This window comes from Euprymna scolopes, chromosome 5, assembly GCF_053919585.1.
Source record: "Euprymna scolopes isolate OS-2025 chromosome 5, ASM5391958v1, whole genome shotgun sequence".
NCBI classification, from domain to species: domain Eukaryota; kingdom Metazoa; phylum Mollusca; class Cephalopoda; order Sepiida; family Sepiolidae; genus Euprymna; species Euprymna scolopes.
In genome coordinates, this window is record NC_136486.1 from 10,660,741 (window position 1) to 10,683,362 (window position 22,622).

General features: G+C 31.5%; 1 protein-coding gene across 2 annotated transcripts in view; it reads left to right on the top strand.

Annotated features, from left to right (window-relative positions):
- The first annotated feature begins 7,836 nt into the window (after positions 1 to 7,836).
- LOC145276705 (zinc finger ZZ-type and EF-hand domain-containing protein 1-like) overlaps positions 7,837 to 22,622 on the top strand; it is a 156,518-nt gene continuing 141,732 nt past the window's right edge. For both annotated transcript variants that reach the window (XM_080127901.1, XM_080127902.1), the window contains exons 1-5: positions 7,837 to 7,920; positions 9,562 to 9,627; positions 12,374 to 12,416; positions 12,667 to 12,780; positions 19,841 to 19,936. The gene's annotated coding sequence lies outside the window, so the exon portion shown is untranslated. The remainder of the gene's footprint in view (positions 7,921 to 9,561; positions 9,628 to 12,373; positions 12,417 to 12,666; positions 12,781 to 19,840; positions 19,937 to 22,622) is intronic.

A 22,622-nucleotide genomic window follows, 5' to 3' on the forward strand; every position in this document is an offset into this window, starting at 1 on the left:
TTTGTTCCATGACAGATACGTACATCAAAGATTTTTCTGTAATCTTTTTTTTTTTTTTTAATTAGGTTGAATTCTGGATGAAAACTATTTTTGTTCTTTTTTTAAAACTGAAATAAATACTTGAGATTGTGGGTGAAAAAAATATCTTAAACTTTGTCTTGTTAAATGCTATTTTCTTTTCACTTTATATCTGTATTTTTCAGTATATTTTACAGAAGAAGGGAAGACTTTGGTGAACATGTTCTTTGAAGCTCCTGGTTATGTACGACTGACAAAGTTAAAAATCAAGGTAAGTTTACATGGAAAATTGTTGCCACATCTTGATTAGTGCATCTATTACTAGTTTCTCGCCCTTAGACAGTGTTAAAAAAAGAGTCTCAAATCTAAGTCCCGCCCTATCAACTCAGCTCCTGTCACATTGCCGCAGTGTTGCATATCTGTGCCTTTTTTACATGTACATTAATGGCATATCTTCTAATGAACTCATAGCTCTTATGCTCCCTCAACATACATGCTCCTAGATGCCGGAAAGCCTTATTATAGTTTCTTCCCTCAAAGTGCTAAACTTCAGAATTCTTTTCAGTTTCTTGCTTCCCTGACTGTACTAACCTGGAGAAGTTAAAATATGATATGAAGACATCTTGCTGCTCAATTCTCCACAGTTGCATGTTAGATATAATCATAAATAGTAGCCCCTTATATTTCAAGTGCCAATATGCTTTGTTTCAGTTGAAAATGATAAAAAAAAAAACAAATAAAAAAGTATATCTTTTGTAATATAATTTGTAGCACTCCTGCAAGACTCTGGTTTATAACATTATTGTGTGTGTGTAGGGGGGTCTTGCCCAACTGCAAGCCTTTGTTATACGATTTAAGTAGATACTTTCATTCAAATGTCAGTTTACCACATTGTTGAAGTGTCACATTCCTCTGCTTGTTTTACAAGTACTTCCATGGAATGTGCTCCGATGAACTTACGGCACTTGTACTCTCACAAGCTAAATGTGCCCGATCTACCCAACTAGCAGCAAAATCTCCCCTTTTCACTGTATAAGCCCCTAAATGTCATAAGATTTTCTGTTTTAATAGCTTTTCTTGAACCACTTTATTTTGAAATTCTGTTCCTGCTACCTGTTTCCATGACCATACTAACATGAAGTAATTTAAATGCAGCATGAACAAATTTCCTACTCCTGTTGTCTCCTGTTAATTTTGCCTCTATCATAGTGGCCACTGATACTTCAGTGACAGTATGCTTTGTTTAGCATGAATGAAAGTAAAAAAAACAAAAAAAACCCAAAACACGCATATTCAAATTTACAAGCATATTATTGCTAAATCACATGTAAGAAAAATGTTCTTGCATTTAAAGAATGGATTCTCGTTTGATACCGAATCTCAAATTCATATTATACGGATTCATTGGATTACTGTTTTCATCTTTAGTGTTATTTTCATAATGTTTTGGCTGATGTAACCTCCAACCTTCTTCATGTGCATCTTGTCAAATTCTGGAATCTGTTATAGTCTGGAATCTGTACAGAATTCTGAACAGAACCCTTTATTTAATCTACAGAGGTAGCTTTCTCTTGTTCTGTCAGCCATGACTAGGTAGAAGTCCTAAGTAATTTACAATTGTATTTTAAGTGTAAATTTAAGGCTGAATTTTACCAAGTACTTTATCCACTATGCCATGCGTACTTGCAAATGTTATATCTTAAATTCAATTCTAATTTAGAAAAAAAAAAATTCATTCGCATTAGTTTGAAGGATGATAGTTTTCTTTCTTTGAAATTGCAAAAAAGAAATAGAAACAATGAAAGACAGAATGTGTTTTGCAATTCTTATCCAGGATACAACCTAATTACAAAAATGCAGAAAAACCTTTTATGTATGTACCGATCACAGAATGAAAATATTAGATTCCAAAAATCATGTAAATTGATTGAGTAGTTTTTTCCTTTTCACTTTTAAAGAGAAAATAATTTTTTTATTATTCTTAGCGAGCAATAGTATATTGTAGCTTACTTGACTGATTTTAAAATCGCCTTAGTTTGAATTATGTTTTCTTCCTTTATCAATATGGCAGATAAAAGCACAACTTGCTTAATCTTAAAATTTGATCCTCAGTTAAAATAGAAACTACTTGATCAATTTATATAATTTTTGGAACATGACATTTTTGTTCCGTATGTACATCATAATGATTTTTTTCATTTTTGTTTTTTTAATTGTGTTAAATTCTGAAGTTTTTTCTTTTATTGATGTATTCTTGCATCTCTGAGAATATCCGTCTGTCACATTTTGGAAAAAGAGCCCCCTTTTATTGTATTTATTTGCTTCCCCACCAAAGCAAATTAGGTACAAGGCCGTTTTTAATGTGGGGTAAAAACCAGCTCCCCTAAAAGTAGGCAAAAAGGGGGCACTCTGGTTACCAAAAATAATAATTGTCCAAGTATAGAGGGTTTCCCCTCTATTGACTGGTACAAATTATCTTAAGTGTAGCATCTGCGGAACAGATACTACACTTTGATCCCGGCCCGAAGGCCAAGAACAACAGAAAAAGGCAAGCCTCATTTTATATTTGAATTTATATGAACTTCAATGTTTTTTTTTTTTTTTTTTTACATGGGAGTCACCACTTATCAAGGTCTGGAGGCCACTCAAGGATAAGGGCTATTGCGTGTACAGTAATCAATGGGATAATATCGTAGTAATCGTTAGTAATGGAGATTTAATAAATTGAGTTACTTAAGGGGGGCGGTTTATCAGGAATTTGTTTTTGTCGGATTTGGAGACATCCAAATTGTAGTCAGGTGGGAAACAGGCAAACTGAAGAGAGTTCCACAGGCGTGCAATTCCCAGAAAGAAGCTTCGGTCATGGAATCTACGTTTTGATTTAGGCACAAATAAAGAGTGGGAAAAATTATTGTCAGTGCTTTCAGCTAGATGGGTGTTTTTCATGAAAGATTGGCAAGGGGGAGACCATAGATCTGAGCTCAGACGAGCACTTTCCATGGAAATAACGATAAAGCAAAGACAGGCTCACAATGTCTCTTCTGTGGGAGAAAAGGGCATCCCCCACTAAGCTACAAAGTCTATTTTGTACTCTGTCAAGGCAGGATAAGCTATTTTAGCAGCTCCTACCCATATGTGGCAGCAATACTTCATCCTTGGATGTACTTGGCTTTTATATAGATATTTTCGTCAGCAGTGAGATATCTACTGGAGCGGTAGAAGGATCCCACCATTTTTCCAGTGATCTTGGCAACAGATTTGATGCACGTGTTCCATTTCAGATTAGGAGTAAAGGTCAATCCCAGAAGCTTGTCAAAACATGGAGCCTCCCCAAGACGAGAGCCATCCATTTCAGTTGATGTCAGATGGGGATTTGAGCGTTGATGATTGAAGCTTGGTTTTGGATGCATTAAAAATAACCAGTGACCTCTTCCCCCATTGTACCACATGCTCAAAATCAGAGGAGAGAGAACTTTGCCATTTACGGCCTTTGATGTGTTGCCATAGATGGTCCTGTTATTAGCATAAATGTCAATGAATGATTCAACTTTAAATATTACTTGCACCCGAGTGCATCCTATATCCACATCCTAAGCCACAATTCGCACATGCATGGAGTATTGTTGCCACATCTCAGCTGCTGCATCTGCCACTTGCCTACTAATAGACAGAGTACAAAAAAGAGTCTCTGATCTAATAGGTTCTTACCTGTGAGCAATCAAGAAAACAATAGAATGTATTTATACATGCATGCACAAGTGTTGGTCTTTCATTTTTTTGATCGTCACTTTTCCATGTATGGATTGTGATCCTTTCATGGTTGTTAATCTTCTGCATAAATTAAGAAAAATCTACTCGCGCATGAAAGCACCATAGAATTCATGCTAGTTAACAAAATCACTATTCACTGGTGCAAAGTCCCAATATATAACAGAAATTAGTGTTTTGATTATAATCTTCCCCCCCCCCCCACATAATCACTGCAATGTTGTAATCCTTTGCTTTCATTTGGTAAATAGTGAATCAGTTTTTGTTTTGGAGGGAGATTTATTTATACATTGTTTTTGAAATATGTCTAAAATGTGTGTGTCGGTACACACATTTATTTTAGTGTGTAATTATCTCCCTTTAACCATTGACACTGTTATCTGTCTTTTATAGTTAAAATTCAACCGTTTTGATAAGATTGCAGAAAATAAATTTGAAAAATGAAACAAATGAGAATTAATTATAAATACAAGAAAAATAAATATGATAAAATATTAAAAGTCAAATAATACTGAGTATCAACACAAGCCCTATACGAGTATTAAGTTTAAATAACATGCATTTAAAACAAAAATTAATTTCCACTTTTTATGGAATTTGCTCACTTTACAATACCCATAATATACACATTTGAAAGTCGAACATATATCTGACGAAGAGAGATATATCTGACCATACTAATGCAATTTTATATTTATAATTTTATATAATATATATATAATATTAGTGTTGAGATGATTCCAATAATTTTTCTTATATAATTACTGATTCCGTACTAAATTCCCAATTTCAATTATTTATAAATCTCTAAATATTTAACTATAGTTATTTTCCCCCAGTTACCATAAAGATATGCGTTAAATGTGCACATGTTTTCTCAAGGGATGATCTCTAGATTTTAGTTTTACTGGAAGTTGCAAATCAATAAATATTTATTTTATCATTACTACCAGCAGTGGAAGATTTTGTTTTAAATAAAAAAACATAAAAATAAAAACGTGACAAAGGAATCGTTTTTGACATTGGAAAATAGGCATATATTTTTTCTAAGACCTCAAAGTTTTGATTTCCAGTTAATTGTCCCAACATTATATATATATATATATATATATACAGAAACACACACACACACATTGTATTAATAAAGGTGAATCTACAATGCTTATTCCACCATTATATCTTAATTTGCTTTATTTTGCATCTATCCGTTACATTTCTGCTATATATTACCTTCTATAAATTAAAGTTTCTTTATATACACATTAAACAATGCTTCAAGCAAACTACATTAACCTCTTAAAATGTTTATTTTTTTTTATTCAGGTTGTCTCTGGTGATCGAGGAGCTCGTCGAGGTCTGGTCTTTGTCTATCGTGATAAGTAAGTATCTCAATAAATTCACGTTGTTAGTACGTCGTAGCCAGGTGCACCATTACTTAAAACAATGCTGCTGTTGACATCGTCGAATTCATTGAAATGATAAAATATTTTAAATATTGTCTAATGATTTGAGCTATGCAAAAGTATCACAATGATTCTAGCAAGCAGCTATTTGTTAATCATGATTGTTTTTTTGTATGTTGGCAAATGAGGGCAAAGAAAAAATATATTGAATTTATTTATTGATTTTTTTTTTTTTTTTTTTTTTTTTTTTTTCGATGCTTAATAGAAGTTTGGAAATTTGTTCCATATGCAAGCCTTCAGGTAAAGAACCAAACATTTCCTCACCAAAAAGCTCGTTACACTGGTCAACAAAAAGAAACTTTTTAAAAGGTGTCTGATATTTTTTAACTGATTTACTATATTTTTGCCATGCTAAATCTAGAAATAACATCCATTTTGCTCTCGGAGGTCAATATTTTTTGTAAATTTGAATATAAAATTATGCGACTTATATTTTTGAAAACAATGTTTTCAAGATTTACTAATTATGTTTCAATGGCAAAATGTCAGTTTTTATGATAAAATTGCTGTATTCTAACAAAGAATCATGTACACTTCATGTACAGTACATGTAACTAAAAATGAAAACTTAATGTTTGCATTATTACGGTCTTTTCGTTTTTTTGATTGTCGCGAATGTTTTGGTGCTTGCACATCTCTTTTTAAATTCCAACAGTAGTCCGCCATCATCACCATGTCCCACCTTCCCTTGTAGCGTGATTCCATTTCTCTCAAGTCCTGGTGAAAGCGCTCTCCATGCTCATCGCTTAAAGAGCCAAGATTTTCAGGAAAGCGGTCCATCGGTAGTTGTAATGCTTTGAGTTTCATCCTGGCTACTGCTGCTTTCTTCAATACTTGTATCTTCGAATACAGGTACGGGAATTTTTTCACTATGAGGAGTAGGGCGCGTAGCTGACGGCAGATTGGGATACTCCAGTGTTGTGCGATTTTTTTCTGTTTTTCCCCATGACATTGATAGCACAAAAGTAGCAATCGGTTGCATGATTTGAAGGCTCTCACCAAATCATGGGGATGCCAAAGTTCATGGACTTTCGCGTGCCTTTGCTCCATTGACGAAGATGCTCTGTGCATTTTTTGCAAACCATGTGAGGTGACCAACTTTTGTCTTGATCGCCGAGCTTCATGCCAAAATATGCATAGTAAACGCGCTTGATAAAGGTGGTGACAGTATTGCGATTTGGTGCAAGTGTGTATTCACCACAAACATAGCAAAAAACATCTGGCTTATTTACACACATTCTTCGAGTCGCCATTGTATACCTGAAAAAAATTAAAAATTAAATTTGTGTACGTTGTCTCCATGAAATTTAAAGTCTGTATCAAAAAAATTCGGCACAATTATATCTATGTCCTGCGAACAGTTTTAATCGCACAGTAATGAAATAATTTGACTCTGAAACACACAGAACCAATACGTAAGACTTACCATCTCGTCTGCTTTCATATGTTGGTGTGTTTTAATAACAAGTTTTACCACTGAATTCCCGTATGGGCCAAATAAAGTCTTATCTTATCTTTAAATATCGCATAATAATCGCAAAACTTAGACTCCCTAATTAAAATTTAATCAAAAATTGTTTATTCAAATGCTTTCTTCTTTGTATTGCTAGTGCTAAAAAATTTAAATTTGTTCAGGTAATAGAACTTTAAACGGTAAATGGTTAATACTGCTGTTGTACCTTTCTTGGGTATTTAAAAGTTAAAAAATAGAAAATTAATGATAGCTTAAAATGTCGACCTGACCCAGCAAAAAGAGTGTTATTTTTGGATTCAGCACATCAAAATTGTCCAAAATCAGCTTACAAAACTGAGACACCAAATTTGCTGTTGACCAGTGTTATCTACAACTTCATCTATTTACATATAACAGAATAATTGCTTGTGTTTTACAATTTTTGAGATAGGATTGATTATTCGGATTATTTAGATTCTTAAGACTACTGTTCTCATATTGAGTATTTTCGCAACATTTTGGTTGATATAACCTCTGACCTTCTTCAGGTTTGTTGAACATGGAACTGTTTTTGTTGAACTTCGGAATCTGTACGGAACCATTTATATGTCCATGGGAAGATAGTATGCCCTTTTTCCATCAGCTATGACTGGGTAAAAGTTCTAAGTAATTCACAATTGTAATCTGAGTGTCGCCCTCACTGAGGATTGAACCTTCAACCACCAGAAGAGTAACTTTACAATTGAATTTTACCAAATACTTGATCCATTATACCATGGGTCCTTGAGTTCGATTCAAAGATTTCAGAGTTCAACAAGAAGGTCAGAGGTTACAATCTTCATCTCAAACATTCAGAAACATAAAATGTAAAACTGCAAAGATTTCTTTTTTAGAAGTTTTTCATATTTCTAGCTTATAATAATTATCCAGCGAACCTGACTAAATTGTTTTACTCCTTGAATTGAAGGGAGATATTGCCTAATATTTGATGCTCTTGCCGTTTGTTGCTTTAAACACCAAACTCCGCGCCCATCATAATGGCGAGCTGGAGACACAACTATTTCACCCACCCAACACAGTTCTCTATTATTTCCAGCTTTTCTTAAGCTTCTTTTTTATTTGTTAAATTTTCAGAGAAAAATTCAACCTTGAGAAGCATGTGGATCGTTTTAAGAAATTTGACGACTGGACCCGAGCACAATCAAAATCTTATGGCACGTAAGTTGGTTTTCACTTGTCTCATTTATGTTGTTTAAAGACGTCAATTTATGATTTCATCTGTCAGTTTGAATTTATTTTCAAGAATTGCAAAACCAAAAGCAACAACCCACTTTTTCCTCCTTCTCATTTCCCCTTTCTCTTTCCCTTATTTCCCGATTTGTTTCTGAACTTAAAATGTAACAAACATTAATACTGTAACCCTTTTCCTTCTCTCATTGTAAAACTCATTCATGTTCTGTAGGTCAGGGAACAAAAATGATAAAATCCACTATAAAACATCCAAACTAAACACTACAAACTAGCGATTGAAAATATTAAATGTTTGAAGAATAAAAACCTTTTACAAAATAACTGGATTCGGCATTAAATAACCCGAAAAGGGTTGATATGCCGTACAACAACCAAACCAAACACTACAAATAGATATTTAAAGATATAAAGAACTTGAAGCATAAAAACCTTCTACAAAAGAACTGGATTTGGCATTAAATAAACCGAAAAGAGTTGATATGCCGTAAAAAAAAAACAAAAACAACCAAACCAAACCAGAAGTTTAGTTGTTGATATGATTAGAACAGATGCTAGTGTTATTGCAAGAATTAGGAGTGGATGAATTAAGTTCAGAGGACTTAATAAGCAGGGATTAACCACTGTTGTCCAAGGGAAATGTCAATCATACGTATGCAGTGTGACAATGTAGGGAAGTGAAACGAGTGAGAATTAAGACCATGCATTAGATGCAGAGAAATGAGAACAATCTACTCTAGTGCGTTAAATAACGAGCAGAGTTTGAAATTCTGTGTAGATTTACAAGTTCACATGGAGAACAAGTAAGAGGTTACTATTTGAGATTATGTCTAGCAGGAATTGTGGGGAGTTGAACAGCGAGATTTCTGTTCACATTACATTTAATCTTCTGCAGGAGAGTTGAAGCAGGAAACAGGGAGGAAATTCCAAAGTCTAGTAGTTTGAGGGAAGAAACTATTAAAGTAGAAGGCTTTCCAACATCTAGGAACTTCAACATTGATAGGCTAGTCTCGATTATGTATGTCATGGGGGCATAAGTGCTGTGAGTTTATTAGAGCACATTCCAACAAGGATATGATATTGTAGTGATGAGACAGAGATTGAGGCTTGGCCAAGAGTGATGGATCTGAATTGAATAGTGCAATTTCATTTTAATTACAAAATTTAATAATTTAAATTAAAGAAAATTGATGAAATTGGATCATGATTCTAATAGAAAAATGTCAATTTCAAAATTTCTGTGAGTGACAGATGTGATAAAACGTTTATCAGAAAATGGGAGGCTACATTTTTTTTTTTATTAACAATTTAACAAGAAATAGCAAATAAATTTTTTTTTTTTTTATTAAACGTAATGTTTTCAAATTTGTGCTTAGGCTTACAAACTGACCGTATTGTGTTGTGTCCTATTAAAAATTAACTATCTAGTACCTGCATGTGATGGACCATCGTACAACATCTATTTTTGTGCACCATCACCTTCAGTGGCATAGGTTTGGAGCATCTAATGAGAATTTGTAAATCTAAAATCTAGTATTCTTTCTTATATAATCTTTATTATTTAGATTTCTATTAAATACAAAAACAGACAATTTTTTTTTTCTTTTCTAGTGATGAAATTTTTGTGCCTTCCTCTGAAGATGATCCTGTAGCTGTTTTTGAATTCGATGATGATTGGTAAGATTGATTTTTTTTTTTTTTTTAAATCTTGATTGTTTTTTGATGGTTAGTAAGATTTTTTTTTTAATCTTGATTGTTTTCATGATGGTTAGTAAGATTTTTCTTTTGATGAGTTTGATACAAATTTATTCATTTTAAAATGACTATAACTAAAGGGAGTGAAAGACATTTGTTTCAGTAATTTGTTTTAAACTTAGAAATAGATTACAACTTGTTTCAGATCTCTTTAACTCCTTTATGGTAAAAGGGAAGATAGAAACAGTTGATCACAAATACTAAACTTTGGTCCATAAAATAAAACGATTAAACATAAATATGTAGTGTTAAAATCTAAACAATCATTGAGTAAAAAAATAATAAATTAAAATAATTTCCTTTTCTAAGATCAATATGCAAATTAATCTTGCGACTGACATCACATATATATAAGCAGTGTGTGTATGTATATATATATATATATATAAGAAAGATGGTGCATTTATTGTAAAGATGATTTAACTTGAAATAGTGTTTTAACTTTACCATTTGTGCAAGAAATGAACCCAATTTTTATACTTATTCATTTTGATCAAGTGAATTTAAGAATATATTTTACAAAATAATCTTTTTTATAAAATAATCTATCTTTTTTATAAAATAATCTATTTTTTATAGGTTACATGGATTTTCAATTTATCCTGTTGGTGAATTTAAGAATATATTTGATAAAATGATTTATCTTTTATAAGTTATATGGATTTGAAATTTATCCTTTTAGGATTTTTCACATTTGAGGCAATTCTCTATTTCTACAAATCTACTATGAAACCATGTATAGAGTACTGTTGTCAGATTTGGACTGGTTAATTTGCCTCATTTACTAGTTTTTGATGAATTGCAGAAATGTATCTGTAATTTGATTGGTCCCACACTTTCTTCTTCACTGCAACCTCTTCTCTCACACAGACTTAATGTCGTCTCAGTCTTTTCTACAAATACTGTGTTCCCGAGAATTGTCTGATCTATTCCCTGCTTCCTTTGTTCCAGCTCGTTTCACTCCATCAATTCGCTGTTTTAATATCTCAGCTCTATTACAGTTGCTTCTTTCCAATGACTGCAAGTTGTGGAACTCTCTTCCTGCTCAGTGTTTTCCTTCTACAGCCTTGGTCTTTTCAAGACTAAGGCCAATAGGCATCTCCTGTCCTTGCAATAATCATCTTTTGTTCTTGTTAGTTCTTTACATCAAGTGGCTTCATGCCTTGTCTTGAGCGATTTCCATAAAACAAATTATTCAGAATAATCTTAGTATAGGCATTACACACCAGCACATGAATACAGAATTTCAGAAAATGTTATTTGTAATTATATCAAAAATTTTTTTATTTACATTCTTTACATTTTCATTATTTTTTTTTAAAGTTTGAACTTTTATTTTCGAATGTTATCATTTACATTTATTATATATAAAAATTTCTTTTCTTTTTTTATTTGGAATTTTGAATATAATAGTAAGTAAAACAAAAATTGCTAAAAAGAAAAAAGAAAAAAATTGATGACTTGTATTTAGAAATAAATAAACATAAAAAAAAAAATGGAACAAAACTTATCACACTACAAAGAACTTTTTGAAGTGTCTCTGGCTGATAAATTTGCTGTTGGTGATATTTTGTAATTATAAAAAAAAAAAAAGTTTTCAGAATGTTTATCCCCATGAATACTCAGGAGAATCAGAAAAAAGGTTAAAATGTCATTTACAATGACCTTGACTTATAGCATCTCATTAGATATACAAATAACTATTTAATATAAGTTTGTATAGTTAAACACTGATATACAAATATATTTGAGGCACCCCAGAATGAGTGAACAATCGAAAGGACACCGTTTGTCTTAACACAAATTTTTTATTCTGAATTTTTGAGATGAAGATTTTGTATGGTTTGGATTCAGAATGAGAATAGTAGTCCAAACTTTATAAAATACTAGCAAAGATACCCATGCTTCACATGTGTACCATCCCTAGGTGGGGGAGTTTATGAAGAGCTGTACCAAATATGACTTTAACCTTTGACATTGAAAAATGGAGTGCACCATCTCTAGGTCGGAGATCATCATTGTTAGGATTGTTCCAGTGGTGTGGGTTGTAGTAGGTTATATATATGACCTTGACTTTTGACCTTTACCCTGGAAAATAATGTGCATCATCCCTAGGTGGGGACCATTATCATGACAGGTTTAGTCATGATTGGTCCAGTGGTGTGGGCTGTAAGAGAATTGTATACACACACACACGCACACGCACACGCACACACACATACACACACACATGAACGCAACTACTTTTTATATATAGATTTTGTAAATTAAACTCTTTCCATTAAAAATGTGCTTGTAAATATGCATACTTTTAGGTTATTGATTGAACTTGTAAATAACCCATTTAAAATAAATAAAAAAAAAAAATCAATTAGAAATTACAAATGTGTATATTCGAAATAGTTTTTGTTCATAATTCAACTGGAAATAAAAAACAATCTTTTTATGTTCAGGCAAAATTTTTCTTTTGGTTTGTTGCTGAATCTGGTGTGCTTTTAAATAATTTTGAACCATTTTAGTACTTAATATAATGATTGCAATTTCTATAATTTGCTATAGAGGCAAAAACTTAAAAATAATTGTTCTGAAAAAAAAAAAAAAAAATGCTTATAATCATTTTGAATGTCGATTTTCTCCAGTAACTTTTCCTTTTCTTTTTAAATTCCAGGGATGAATTAGAAATTCCTGTTGTCTGGTATCCTGAAGGAAAGGTAAAAAAAATATTGTCTTATTGAATTTTATAAAAACAAAAAAAAAAATCTATCTTTGCTATTTGTATTCAATATTCTACTCACTGTCTGTATTTCTCCAGTAGAATAAAATGCAGCGAAAGTTTCAATCTTGTTACATTCTGCAACAACCATATTTAATCTATTCTCTGCCTTTAATAAAATATCACTTTTTTGTTTCTTGTTTTTACCGATGGGATTGAAAACTACTTTTGAATTTTCTTTCTTTCAGTACATACTTGTGAAATTTCTAGAACCTCGAAGCAGTACGACTGGGAGACTAGGAGTGCGTGGAATTCGATTTTTTGGATTTCACCAAAATACTGTATTCTCTGAATCTAACTCGGTAAATAATTATCATTTTTATTTTTAAATACCCAAAACTTATTTAAATCTTTACTTTAATTTCTTTTTTAATTTTCATATTCCAATTAATATTTGATTCTAATTAATATTTGATTGCAACAACTAATGTCAATCGGATTTAATCTTGTTCAGGATTCAGAGAAAGATTCTAGGATATGCTAAAGTATTTTTTTTCCTTTTAATCAGGTTAAAAAAATAATTTTTCATGAATTTATTTTTATTTAAAAAGCGATATTCAATTTTACAACCAAAGAAAAAGACAACAGCAATTTTTTACTTTTGATCAATTGTCCATAATAGCTACTAGTTGTGTCTACCTGAATCAATGAGAATGCTTGACCCATCAGATGCAGAACAGTTATTAGTGGTATTGAATACCAGGTGTTTGTTATGCAGTCATAACTTTGTTATAAACACGAAACAAAATCTTTCTCATTCATATAAACCTTAACATTTTTCTAATTTTCATAGAAATTAATTTTTTTAAAATGTGACACTAAAAAAAAGATCAATTTAACGTTTCACTCACAATTTAGAAATAGCTCGCAACTTGGTGAAAATCAAGTCGGCTCTTTTAAATAAGGAATATCTAGCACAAATGCTTAATATTTGTTGAGGAAAGAAAACAATTTTGTGAAATGGAATTGTTATATTAAATTTAAAACAATCATTGAATGAAAAGAGAAAAACAAAGAATAGTTATAAAAGGGAAAGGTAGTTTGCTTGAAGCATTGGTGGTATACAAATATGTAAATGTTGAAGTGACGTGGTATATGAACAAAAGCAAACAAACAAACTTAAAATTATAAATCTTTGTATATTTATTTATTTTCAAAATCATTCATATATATACAGTGATGATCATATTTATTGGCACGGTAAAATAAAAGTTAAATTTTGTCTAATAAATTCTAAAAAAGGGATTAAATTAAAGAAAATAACAAAGTATATTATGTATTTTTAACTGGCCTTTCCGATGCAGCAATCGGATTTTAGAAAAAATAAATAACAAAGGAACAACAAACATAATTGCAAAAAACCCTTGTTCAAAATTATTGGCACGGCTTTGTTTTACTTTTAGTATCAGTATAATATCAATCAATTTCCGGTTTACGTGCTTTCTGAACTTTTTTATAGCCATATTATGCTTGTTTAACGCTAATTCAGTGAATAATTTTTTTCAGATAATTTTTAGATAGCGATTTATTTAAACTATTATAAGTGACTAAATTATAATTTTCAATCGCCATGGTTAAAACTAAGGAACACAGCGAAGACGTCAGGAAGCTTGTTGTAGCATGCCATACCAATGGGGAGGGCTATGATAAGATTTCAAAGAAGCTAAACCTTCCCAAATCCACTGTTAGAGCCATAATAAACAAGTTCAAATCGCAAGGCCACGTTATGAGTTTAGAGGGTAGAGGAAGAAAAAGGATTCTTTCTCCAAGAGATGAACGGAAAATTGTTCGACAAGTAAAACAAAACCCAAGGATCTCTGTTGGGGAGATTGTTGATGAACAGAGCACCTCTGGAGTGAATGTATCTCGACATACAGTTGGTAGAGTTTTGAAGAGAGCTGGTTTAAAAGCATGTCGTCCGAGAAAGACTCCCTTATTGAAGGCTATGCACCTGAAAGCAAGGCTAGCCTTTGCAAAACGTCATATTGATAAAGATGTTGCATTCTGGAAAGGTGTTCTATGGACTGACGAAACGAAAATAGTTATTTGGCCATAATAAAGTGTCTTATATTTACAGAAAATCTGGCGAAGCTTTCCTGCCTAAGAACACCATACCCACAGTGAAGCACGGTGGAGGCAGTTTGATGTTTTGGGGATCCTTTGCTGCCTCTGGACCAGGGCGACTGGTTAAGGTCACAGGTAGCATAAAAAAAGGAAGATTATGTTAAAATATTGGATGAAAACCTGAAAGACTCTGCTAAAGAGCTCTCACTTGGTCGTCGTTGGTGGTTCATGCAAGATAATGACCCAAAGCATTCGGCTAAACTGACTAAGAAATGGCTTGAGGACAATCATATTAATGTTTTGGAGTGGCCATCACAAAGCCTAGACCTTAATCCAATTGAAAATTTATGGAGAACATTAAAATTCAGGGTAATGCAAAGGAAGCCTAAGAATCTTATTCAATTGGAGGATTAATGTCAGGAAGAGTGGGCTAAAATTACAACTGAAGAGAGCAACAACTTGGTTGTAAACTATGAAAAGCGACTGAGGAAGGTAATCAAGGCCAAAGGCTATACAATTGATTATTAAATAAATCGTGCCAATAATTTTGAACAAGGGTTTTTTGCAATTATGTTTGTTGTTCCTTTGTTATTTATTTTTTCTAAAATCCGATTGCTGCATCGGAAAGGCCAGTTAAAAATACATAATAAACTTTGTTATTGTCTTTAATTTAATCCCTTTTTTAGAATTTATTAGACAAAATTTAACTTTTATTTTACCGTGCCAATAAATATGATCATCACTGTATATACTAGCAGTCAGCCCGGCTTTGCTTAGGCTCTATGTACTGTTCATAACTTTATGTGCACACACACACACATACATATATATATATATATATATATATATATATATATATAATAAGAATAGAGTTGCAAAGTTTAGTTATACAAACGGTTTTTATTGTTCAGTGGAATAGTCTGAAGGTGGGTGCTCCTTAATCTGTGGAGTTTCAAAGAATGCTATTTCTTCTCATCAGAGGAAATACAGTTAGTCACCTTTCTGTAACTTTAAACCCTGAATGAACTTTCCACATGAACAGTGTTACATATTTACACCTTATGTTTTTAGGTTTTGTGACTACAAATCATAAAACTTCAAGTTTCAACCTATGCAGCTACCAGCAAATACATTAAGATATTTTGCTAATAATTTCCTCTGATGAGAGAAATAGCATTCTTTGAAACTCTGCGGATTAAGGAGCACCCACCGTTGGACTATTCCACCGAACAATAAAAACCGTTTGTATAACTCAACTTTGCAAATCTGTTCTTCTAAGCTCTACCACCCCCAGTGATTGTATTGAGCTTTTTCATTTGGTTGGGATTAAGATAAAAATAGCAATATTCATATTTGATTTTGGTGTTTACTTCTCTTTGATTAGTTAAGTCTTCCTCATAAATCATTCTGATTATATATAGATATTAAAATGTTTGACTCTTGTCCAGGTAACCTACATCTAAAATTTCAAATGTTTAGACCCAAAATTGGTGGAGGAGTTTGGTAGAATCTGCTAAGGTCAACTCTTTCAACTTTGACTTCTTAGCAACCGAATTTTTGCCCCAAAACAGATTAAAAAGCTTGCTGCACGTCTGAATACACTTTATGTAAAATTTCAAATGTTTAGAACAAAAATTGGCTGAGTAATTCGGTAGACCGTAGAGGTCAAATTTTTTTAACTTTGACCCCAATTTTGACCCCCTTAACATTTATTTTTTTTTGACTGAAATTCAGTTAAAAAGTTTGATCCATGTTCAAGTAATCTACATCTAAAATTTCAAAGGTTTAGACTCAAAATTTGAGGAAGAGTTTGATAGAGTTTTCAAAGGTCACATCGTTGAACTTTGACCCCTTGACAGCCAAATTTCTTGACAAAATCAGATTAAAAAGATTTTCCCAAATCTCAATAACCCTTATGTCAAATCTTGAGTCTGTAGACTAAAAATTGACAAAATAGTTTGGTAGGGAAATGTACACACACACACACACACACACACACACACACACACACACACACACACACACACACACAATTTCACTTTTATAGATATATAGATAAATCAGTAAATATGAACTCCCAGTTTAATTTAACTGGGATGGTAAATGTCTTTGGTAATTTCAAGAATATGCTCCTCTTTTTCAAAAAGACAACAAATTAAAAAAAAATTGCTGTAAGAGCAGAGCAGGAATATGAAATTAGGTCAGATGCCAAACAAAAAATAACAGCAGTATAGTAAATTTATGATTTAAATTGACACAAAACTAATAATAGTAAAAAGAAAAAAAGAATTAATAATTTAAAAAAATACACTGCCTGCTGTTGAAACACCCAAGTCGTCAGTCTCTGTTGTTGACCGCCATCACCTCTCTGTCCACGTAATGACTGCTCTAGTTTTGTATCCGCTGTTTTGCATATATTCAAAATTTCTTAGCAATTATATATATATTCATTCCTATGAATTTTTATTTTTAAATTTTCTTTCATCTTTTTTTTTTTTGTAATGATATTCATATTAAATACCCTTCTTTCTATTTATTTGAAAATAAAATACAGTTTTGTTATATATAGGTCGTGCAATTGCATTGATCTGCAAAAGCTCTAGCTAATTTGCATATTCTTTTAAACATTCATTTTAATTCCCTATTAGTTTTTTCAGTTTCCTTATGGGATGATCATGTTTAGTTAACTATTACGTGTAATTATGTTCATGCAGATATTCTACATGATTTATACTTGCGTAATATTTATGTAAAAAGTTTATAGTAAACACAAACCTCTTCCTATATATATTTATGTATGCATATATATATATGTTTAAAAAAACTTTGCCTACCAAACTCCTGTTAGTTTTTGGTCTCCAAGCATGAAACTTAATATATAAGGTATTCAAACACATGCTAATAGCCAGGGAAAATCAGTGTGAAAATTAAAAAAAAAAAAATTGTATTTTTCAGGTGAAGGTATAACAGCATTATGAATATGCATGCATAATGTAATAGCTATTTGTTCATGTTTTAATTTTTAGCCTTGCAACAAACATGGCTTCATATCTCAGGCATAAAGTCAATGGAAAAAGTAAATCGTAAGCTAAATGTTTTAGTTTTGATTCTAGGTGGTAGGGCACAAGTTATTTTTTAAAACTTTTTAAATCATTACTATATATTGGGTCCAATATAATCTATGATATAAATCTCACCTATCTGCTTAAATGTATGTATCGCAAAAACTTTCGACAGAGGCGACTGATCCTGACAAGATCAGTAATATTTTGAAGCTCATCATCTCTGAAGATAAATATTGAAAGATTGGCCAAAAACATGAATTCCTTCACCCTAAACACGACTGTTTTGTACAAGGAAGGGTCAATTTTTTTTCACCGACATTTTAGCAAGTCATCATCACCGTTGGATTGAGTTCGGTTAATTTCAACGCTTTTGACTTCTGGTCGCGTCATAGAGACATCGGCTAAGATGTCAGATTTTCTTTCACTTTCTTTTCCGCCTTCATGTCATGGGTTTGAGCCTGCCTTTTTTTTTTTTTTGCTCAACATACACCTCCAAACACCCAGGCAATGCCGGGCACCCAGGCTAGTATAATAAATACAAAATTTGTAGTAATCAAAATATATTTATGCATATTTTATGACTGGGCAATGCCGGATGCCCTGCTAGTGTGTGTGTGTGTATATATATATATATATATATATATATATATATAATAATAAATATAGCACTAATAAATTCTAAATTTCTAACAGCCTTTTTTTTTTTTTTTTTTTTTTTTTTTTACACCTACATAAATAATAGTTAATTGATAAAATGTCTTTTTTCAAAACCAATATGCAAATTAGTTAGCCTTGTAACTTACATTACATATACATAAGTTGTATATAATAAAATATGGTATATATATTGTGTAAAGTTTAAATAACTGGAAATATGGTGTTTTGGTTTTATTAATAGTATGAGAAATGTTTATATGTACAGGATTCTCCACTCCTGAATTAACTGATCATTATGAGTTTTGGAACACAGCTGCTAGCTGAAAAGGAAGTCCAAGTAAAGAGTAAAAAGGGGGTGGAAGCCCTTTATGGAAATTATGGAATACAGTGTTACATTTTTACATCATATACACAGTATTAGCTTCAGATACAAATTTAATTCGTTCCATGACTGCAAACATATCTTGAAAAAAAAAAGAATATATCTCAAAATAATTATTCCTATTTGATTTAAAAGAAACAGAATTAATCCATTCTTAGGTTGAGAAATTTATCCAAAACAAACTCAGATTATGCTCAAATTACACAACAATCACTAAAGAAAGCTAAGTACAGCAGTGATGATGCAGAAATTGATATGTAATAATGTTAATAAAAAAAATTATACTCCCCATATTGGTGAGGGCTAGCATACGGGATGCATGCAAGGAGGAGAAAGGGAGAGAAGCAAGCCCCCCCCCTCCCCCCACAATATGGTAACTAAAATGGGGCAAGATTATACACAACTAAAATGTTGAATGAACTTGATGTAACATCTTAGTGCATTTGTATCTCAAGGTATTACTACCCCTCTGATTATTGTGAAATTGTACCAATAAGTATTAGACATTTAATAATACATATTCCCCAAATTTCAGTTTCTTTTGGAGTATTTTAAAGTGTTTTTAGGGGGCATGATATAAACACAACCTCTTGTTTGAAAATTAAAATATTTTGGATTGGTATTAAAGTTCATTTATAGTAATGTTCCTTATATTTCAATTTCTTCTTAATCCCTCTTAAGATTAAAATTTTCTAGAATCAAAATCATAAGGATTCTAGACATAAGGTTTTGTATCATTATATATTGATTTAAATCTTTGTAAGGAGACATTAAATTAGTGCAAAACTGTTTTGTGTATGGAATTTTACCTACCATAGGACAGGTATTCTTCCTGTTCAGTTTATTTAGATTTAAATAAGATTGTACATGTTATTAAGTATCATCATGTCCCTTTTTTTATAATCTAATTTAACTTCATTCAAGTTCCATTTGATATTTTTTATTAATTTATGATTTTAAACTAGTTTTTTAATTTCTATTTTCCAAATAAAGTTATGTTTTTTAGTGTTATTTTTAAAAAAAAATTACATGCTTAAAAATAAACCACAATTGTAAAATAAAAACAAAAAAAGATACTTGTCCTTTAGAAAATAAGTAATGTTGTTTGAATTAGTTATTCATTTATATTTGCAGATATGTTCCAACAATTTTTTTTTCTAACATTTTTTTTTTTTTGTGCTTTTAAATTGTTAGTTTGCTCCTGTGGTTGATTTGGAGGCAGATTTTTTGACTGGAGCACAAATTGAAATATTAGTTCTCAATTTCCTCATTGACTTGGTGTCTGTTCAGGTAAGTGGTTTTAATATTCTTCTTGAACGTGAGTCTTATTCGGATATCGTGTTTATTTTTATTTTCAATTCTGAATCTCTTCATTGATTTAGTTATGCACTTATTGTGTATATGTTTTATTTGATCCAAATTATTATTTGTTCGATTGCAAGACTTTAAGGATCGTTAAATTGTTAAAACAATCTTTACATTTTTTTTATAAAGGCGATATGGGTGGAGCAGTAAAACAAAAAAAAAAATCTATTCCTACAATTTTTATTTAGTTTTTAATTGTTTTAAAGTAATTATGTGCACACATTCCTTACTGTAGAATCGCTTGTGTTAGTGAATCGGCCAACATTATATAATGTTGCTTCTGCATATCGCTATTGACTAACATGTTTAAATAGTCCTGACATTTCATAAAACTCGTTGCATCACTTTCAGCAGGCATCCTTTTTTTTTTTTTTTCTATTTACTTGTCTGGTACCAACAGTACATATGCTTTTTTATGCATCTTTATTCATATATAATTGTTTAAAAGGAACTTTGTCTGTGTGTGTTTATAACATTTCATACAAATGTACTTTATGTATCTGGCAGTGTTCTTAGATAGGTTTTGTATCAAAATGTCTTCGATAAGTATCAATAATCAAATAAATCTGAAAGAAGGAACAGGCGATTTTGATTAAAGTTAACACCTTATACAGCCTAACACCACAAGTGCATTTGAGAAGTTTTATTACCACACAAACTGAAAGGCTAGGCATATAAAATCAATAGTAGGTTCTTTGATATGACAGGGGCACAATGGGTCTCCCTGCTAGTTTATATATAATTTATACGATAATTAACATATCACAGAATAGTTCTTCAAAGTAAGATTTTAATAGTATTATTATACTTATTTATTTACTTATATATATATATATATATATATAATTTAAAGGAGATTAGAACAATAGTCTAAAGAGCTGAGTGTATTTTAATGTAACAGTGAAATTACTAGTTTAATTAAAATACAGGAAATAGAAAGTGCTCGTTGTAATTTAGATATATAATAAGCTCGATAGTTAAATGTCCTAGAGCTAATTCAATATTAAGTAATGTGATTTATAATTTAAAATTTAAAAATCAAATTTTAATTAAATTAAAAATCCGTTTCATAAGAAGGAACAACAACAAAACAATTATCTGTACGATCGTTTCGGAAACGATCGTACAGATAATTGATTTTGTTGTTGTTCCTTCTTATGAAACGGATTTTTAATTTAATTAAAATTTGATTTTTAAATTATAAATCACATTACTTAATATATATATATATATATATATATATATATATATATATATATATATATATATAATCTCCTATCATTATTATTGTTAGTAGTAGTGATTTTAGTTTCTCTATCAGTGAAATACTTGATTAGGTGCACACTTTTTATTGGGAAGTGATATTTTTAATTCACTCCAAACAAAACACATTGCCGTTGGGATATAAGAAGCTGAATTCGGGATCATATCTACAGAGACATCCTAATCAGGGAGTTGAGCAACAAGATATGTTTATATTACATTTAAAGTTTTGCATGTTAGTATAGTAAAGGAAGCAGGGAACAGGGTGGGAATTCCGAAGTCTAGCAATTTGAGGAAAGAAACTATTAGAGTAGAAAGCTTTCTGGCATCTAGGGTCTTCTACAGTGAAGGGATGGTATTTTGATGTTTGTCAGTTGGTTAGGGGTATTTACGTCAAGGAGATGTCAGTGCTGCCATGTCATCAGAACATATTCTATTGAAGTACTTGGAAAACAAGCTTAGGGATGCCACATTGCGGCAATGGGATGATGCAGGACTTATTAGTTTTTTTTTGTTGTGCCTGATAAATAATGTAGGACGAGTGGTTGCTGCTCAAACCCACATGTGATTACAAGACTCCATGCATGAGCGAATGGTAGTTTTGTAGAGATATAGAATATTGGCAAGTGTGAGTATTTTTCTAGTATAATAACTGGAGCCCACTGTCTTTGCAGTAGATTTGCAATGTCTATGTATTTGTTCCAACTCATGTTATCTGTGAATATTATGCCAATGAGTTTGAATGATGAACTAGTGTGTTGTTATCAATGGCAATTGGTGGTCGGAAAGGTTCTTTGTAAAGGAGAATTGTTTTAGCAGCATTTAACGTTATCATCCATTTATTTGTTTGTTCTCATTCCACTGCAAACTGAAATTCAGACATTGCATTAACTATATGTGTCTTCATTTTGTCCAGATGTTGAGAATAAACATTAATGTGTGTGCGTTTCAGGCATTGATCCATGGATCTTTATTGGTCTCCCGACGGAGGAGAGATTGAACCTTGTACTTCACTCCTGTTTTTCCGTTCGCACTTTTCTCAATAGCTATGCCTTGGATTTTTAAAAAATTTTCCACAAACATGAAAGTTAATTTTTTCACTTGTGAAAGAGGGCTCTGCATGCTCGGCTTGCTAACCCTGATATTCATAAATGACTTTCCTGATGTCACAGGCCAACATATATATTATAGACATTCTAGGCAGAACGATTGTACATATATCCAATGTAATGACGGAATCCTTAGACAAGGACCTCCGTATGCTTTTGTCAAATTATTTACATTTTGCATAAAATAAATAGGTTCTTATTTAGAATTCAACATAAAAATAAAAATGCAGAAGAATCTT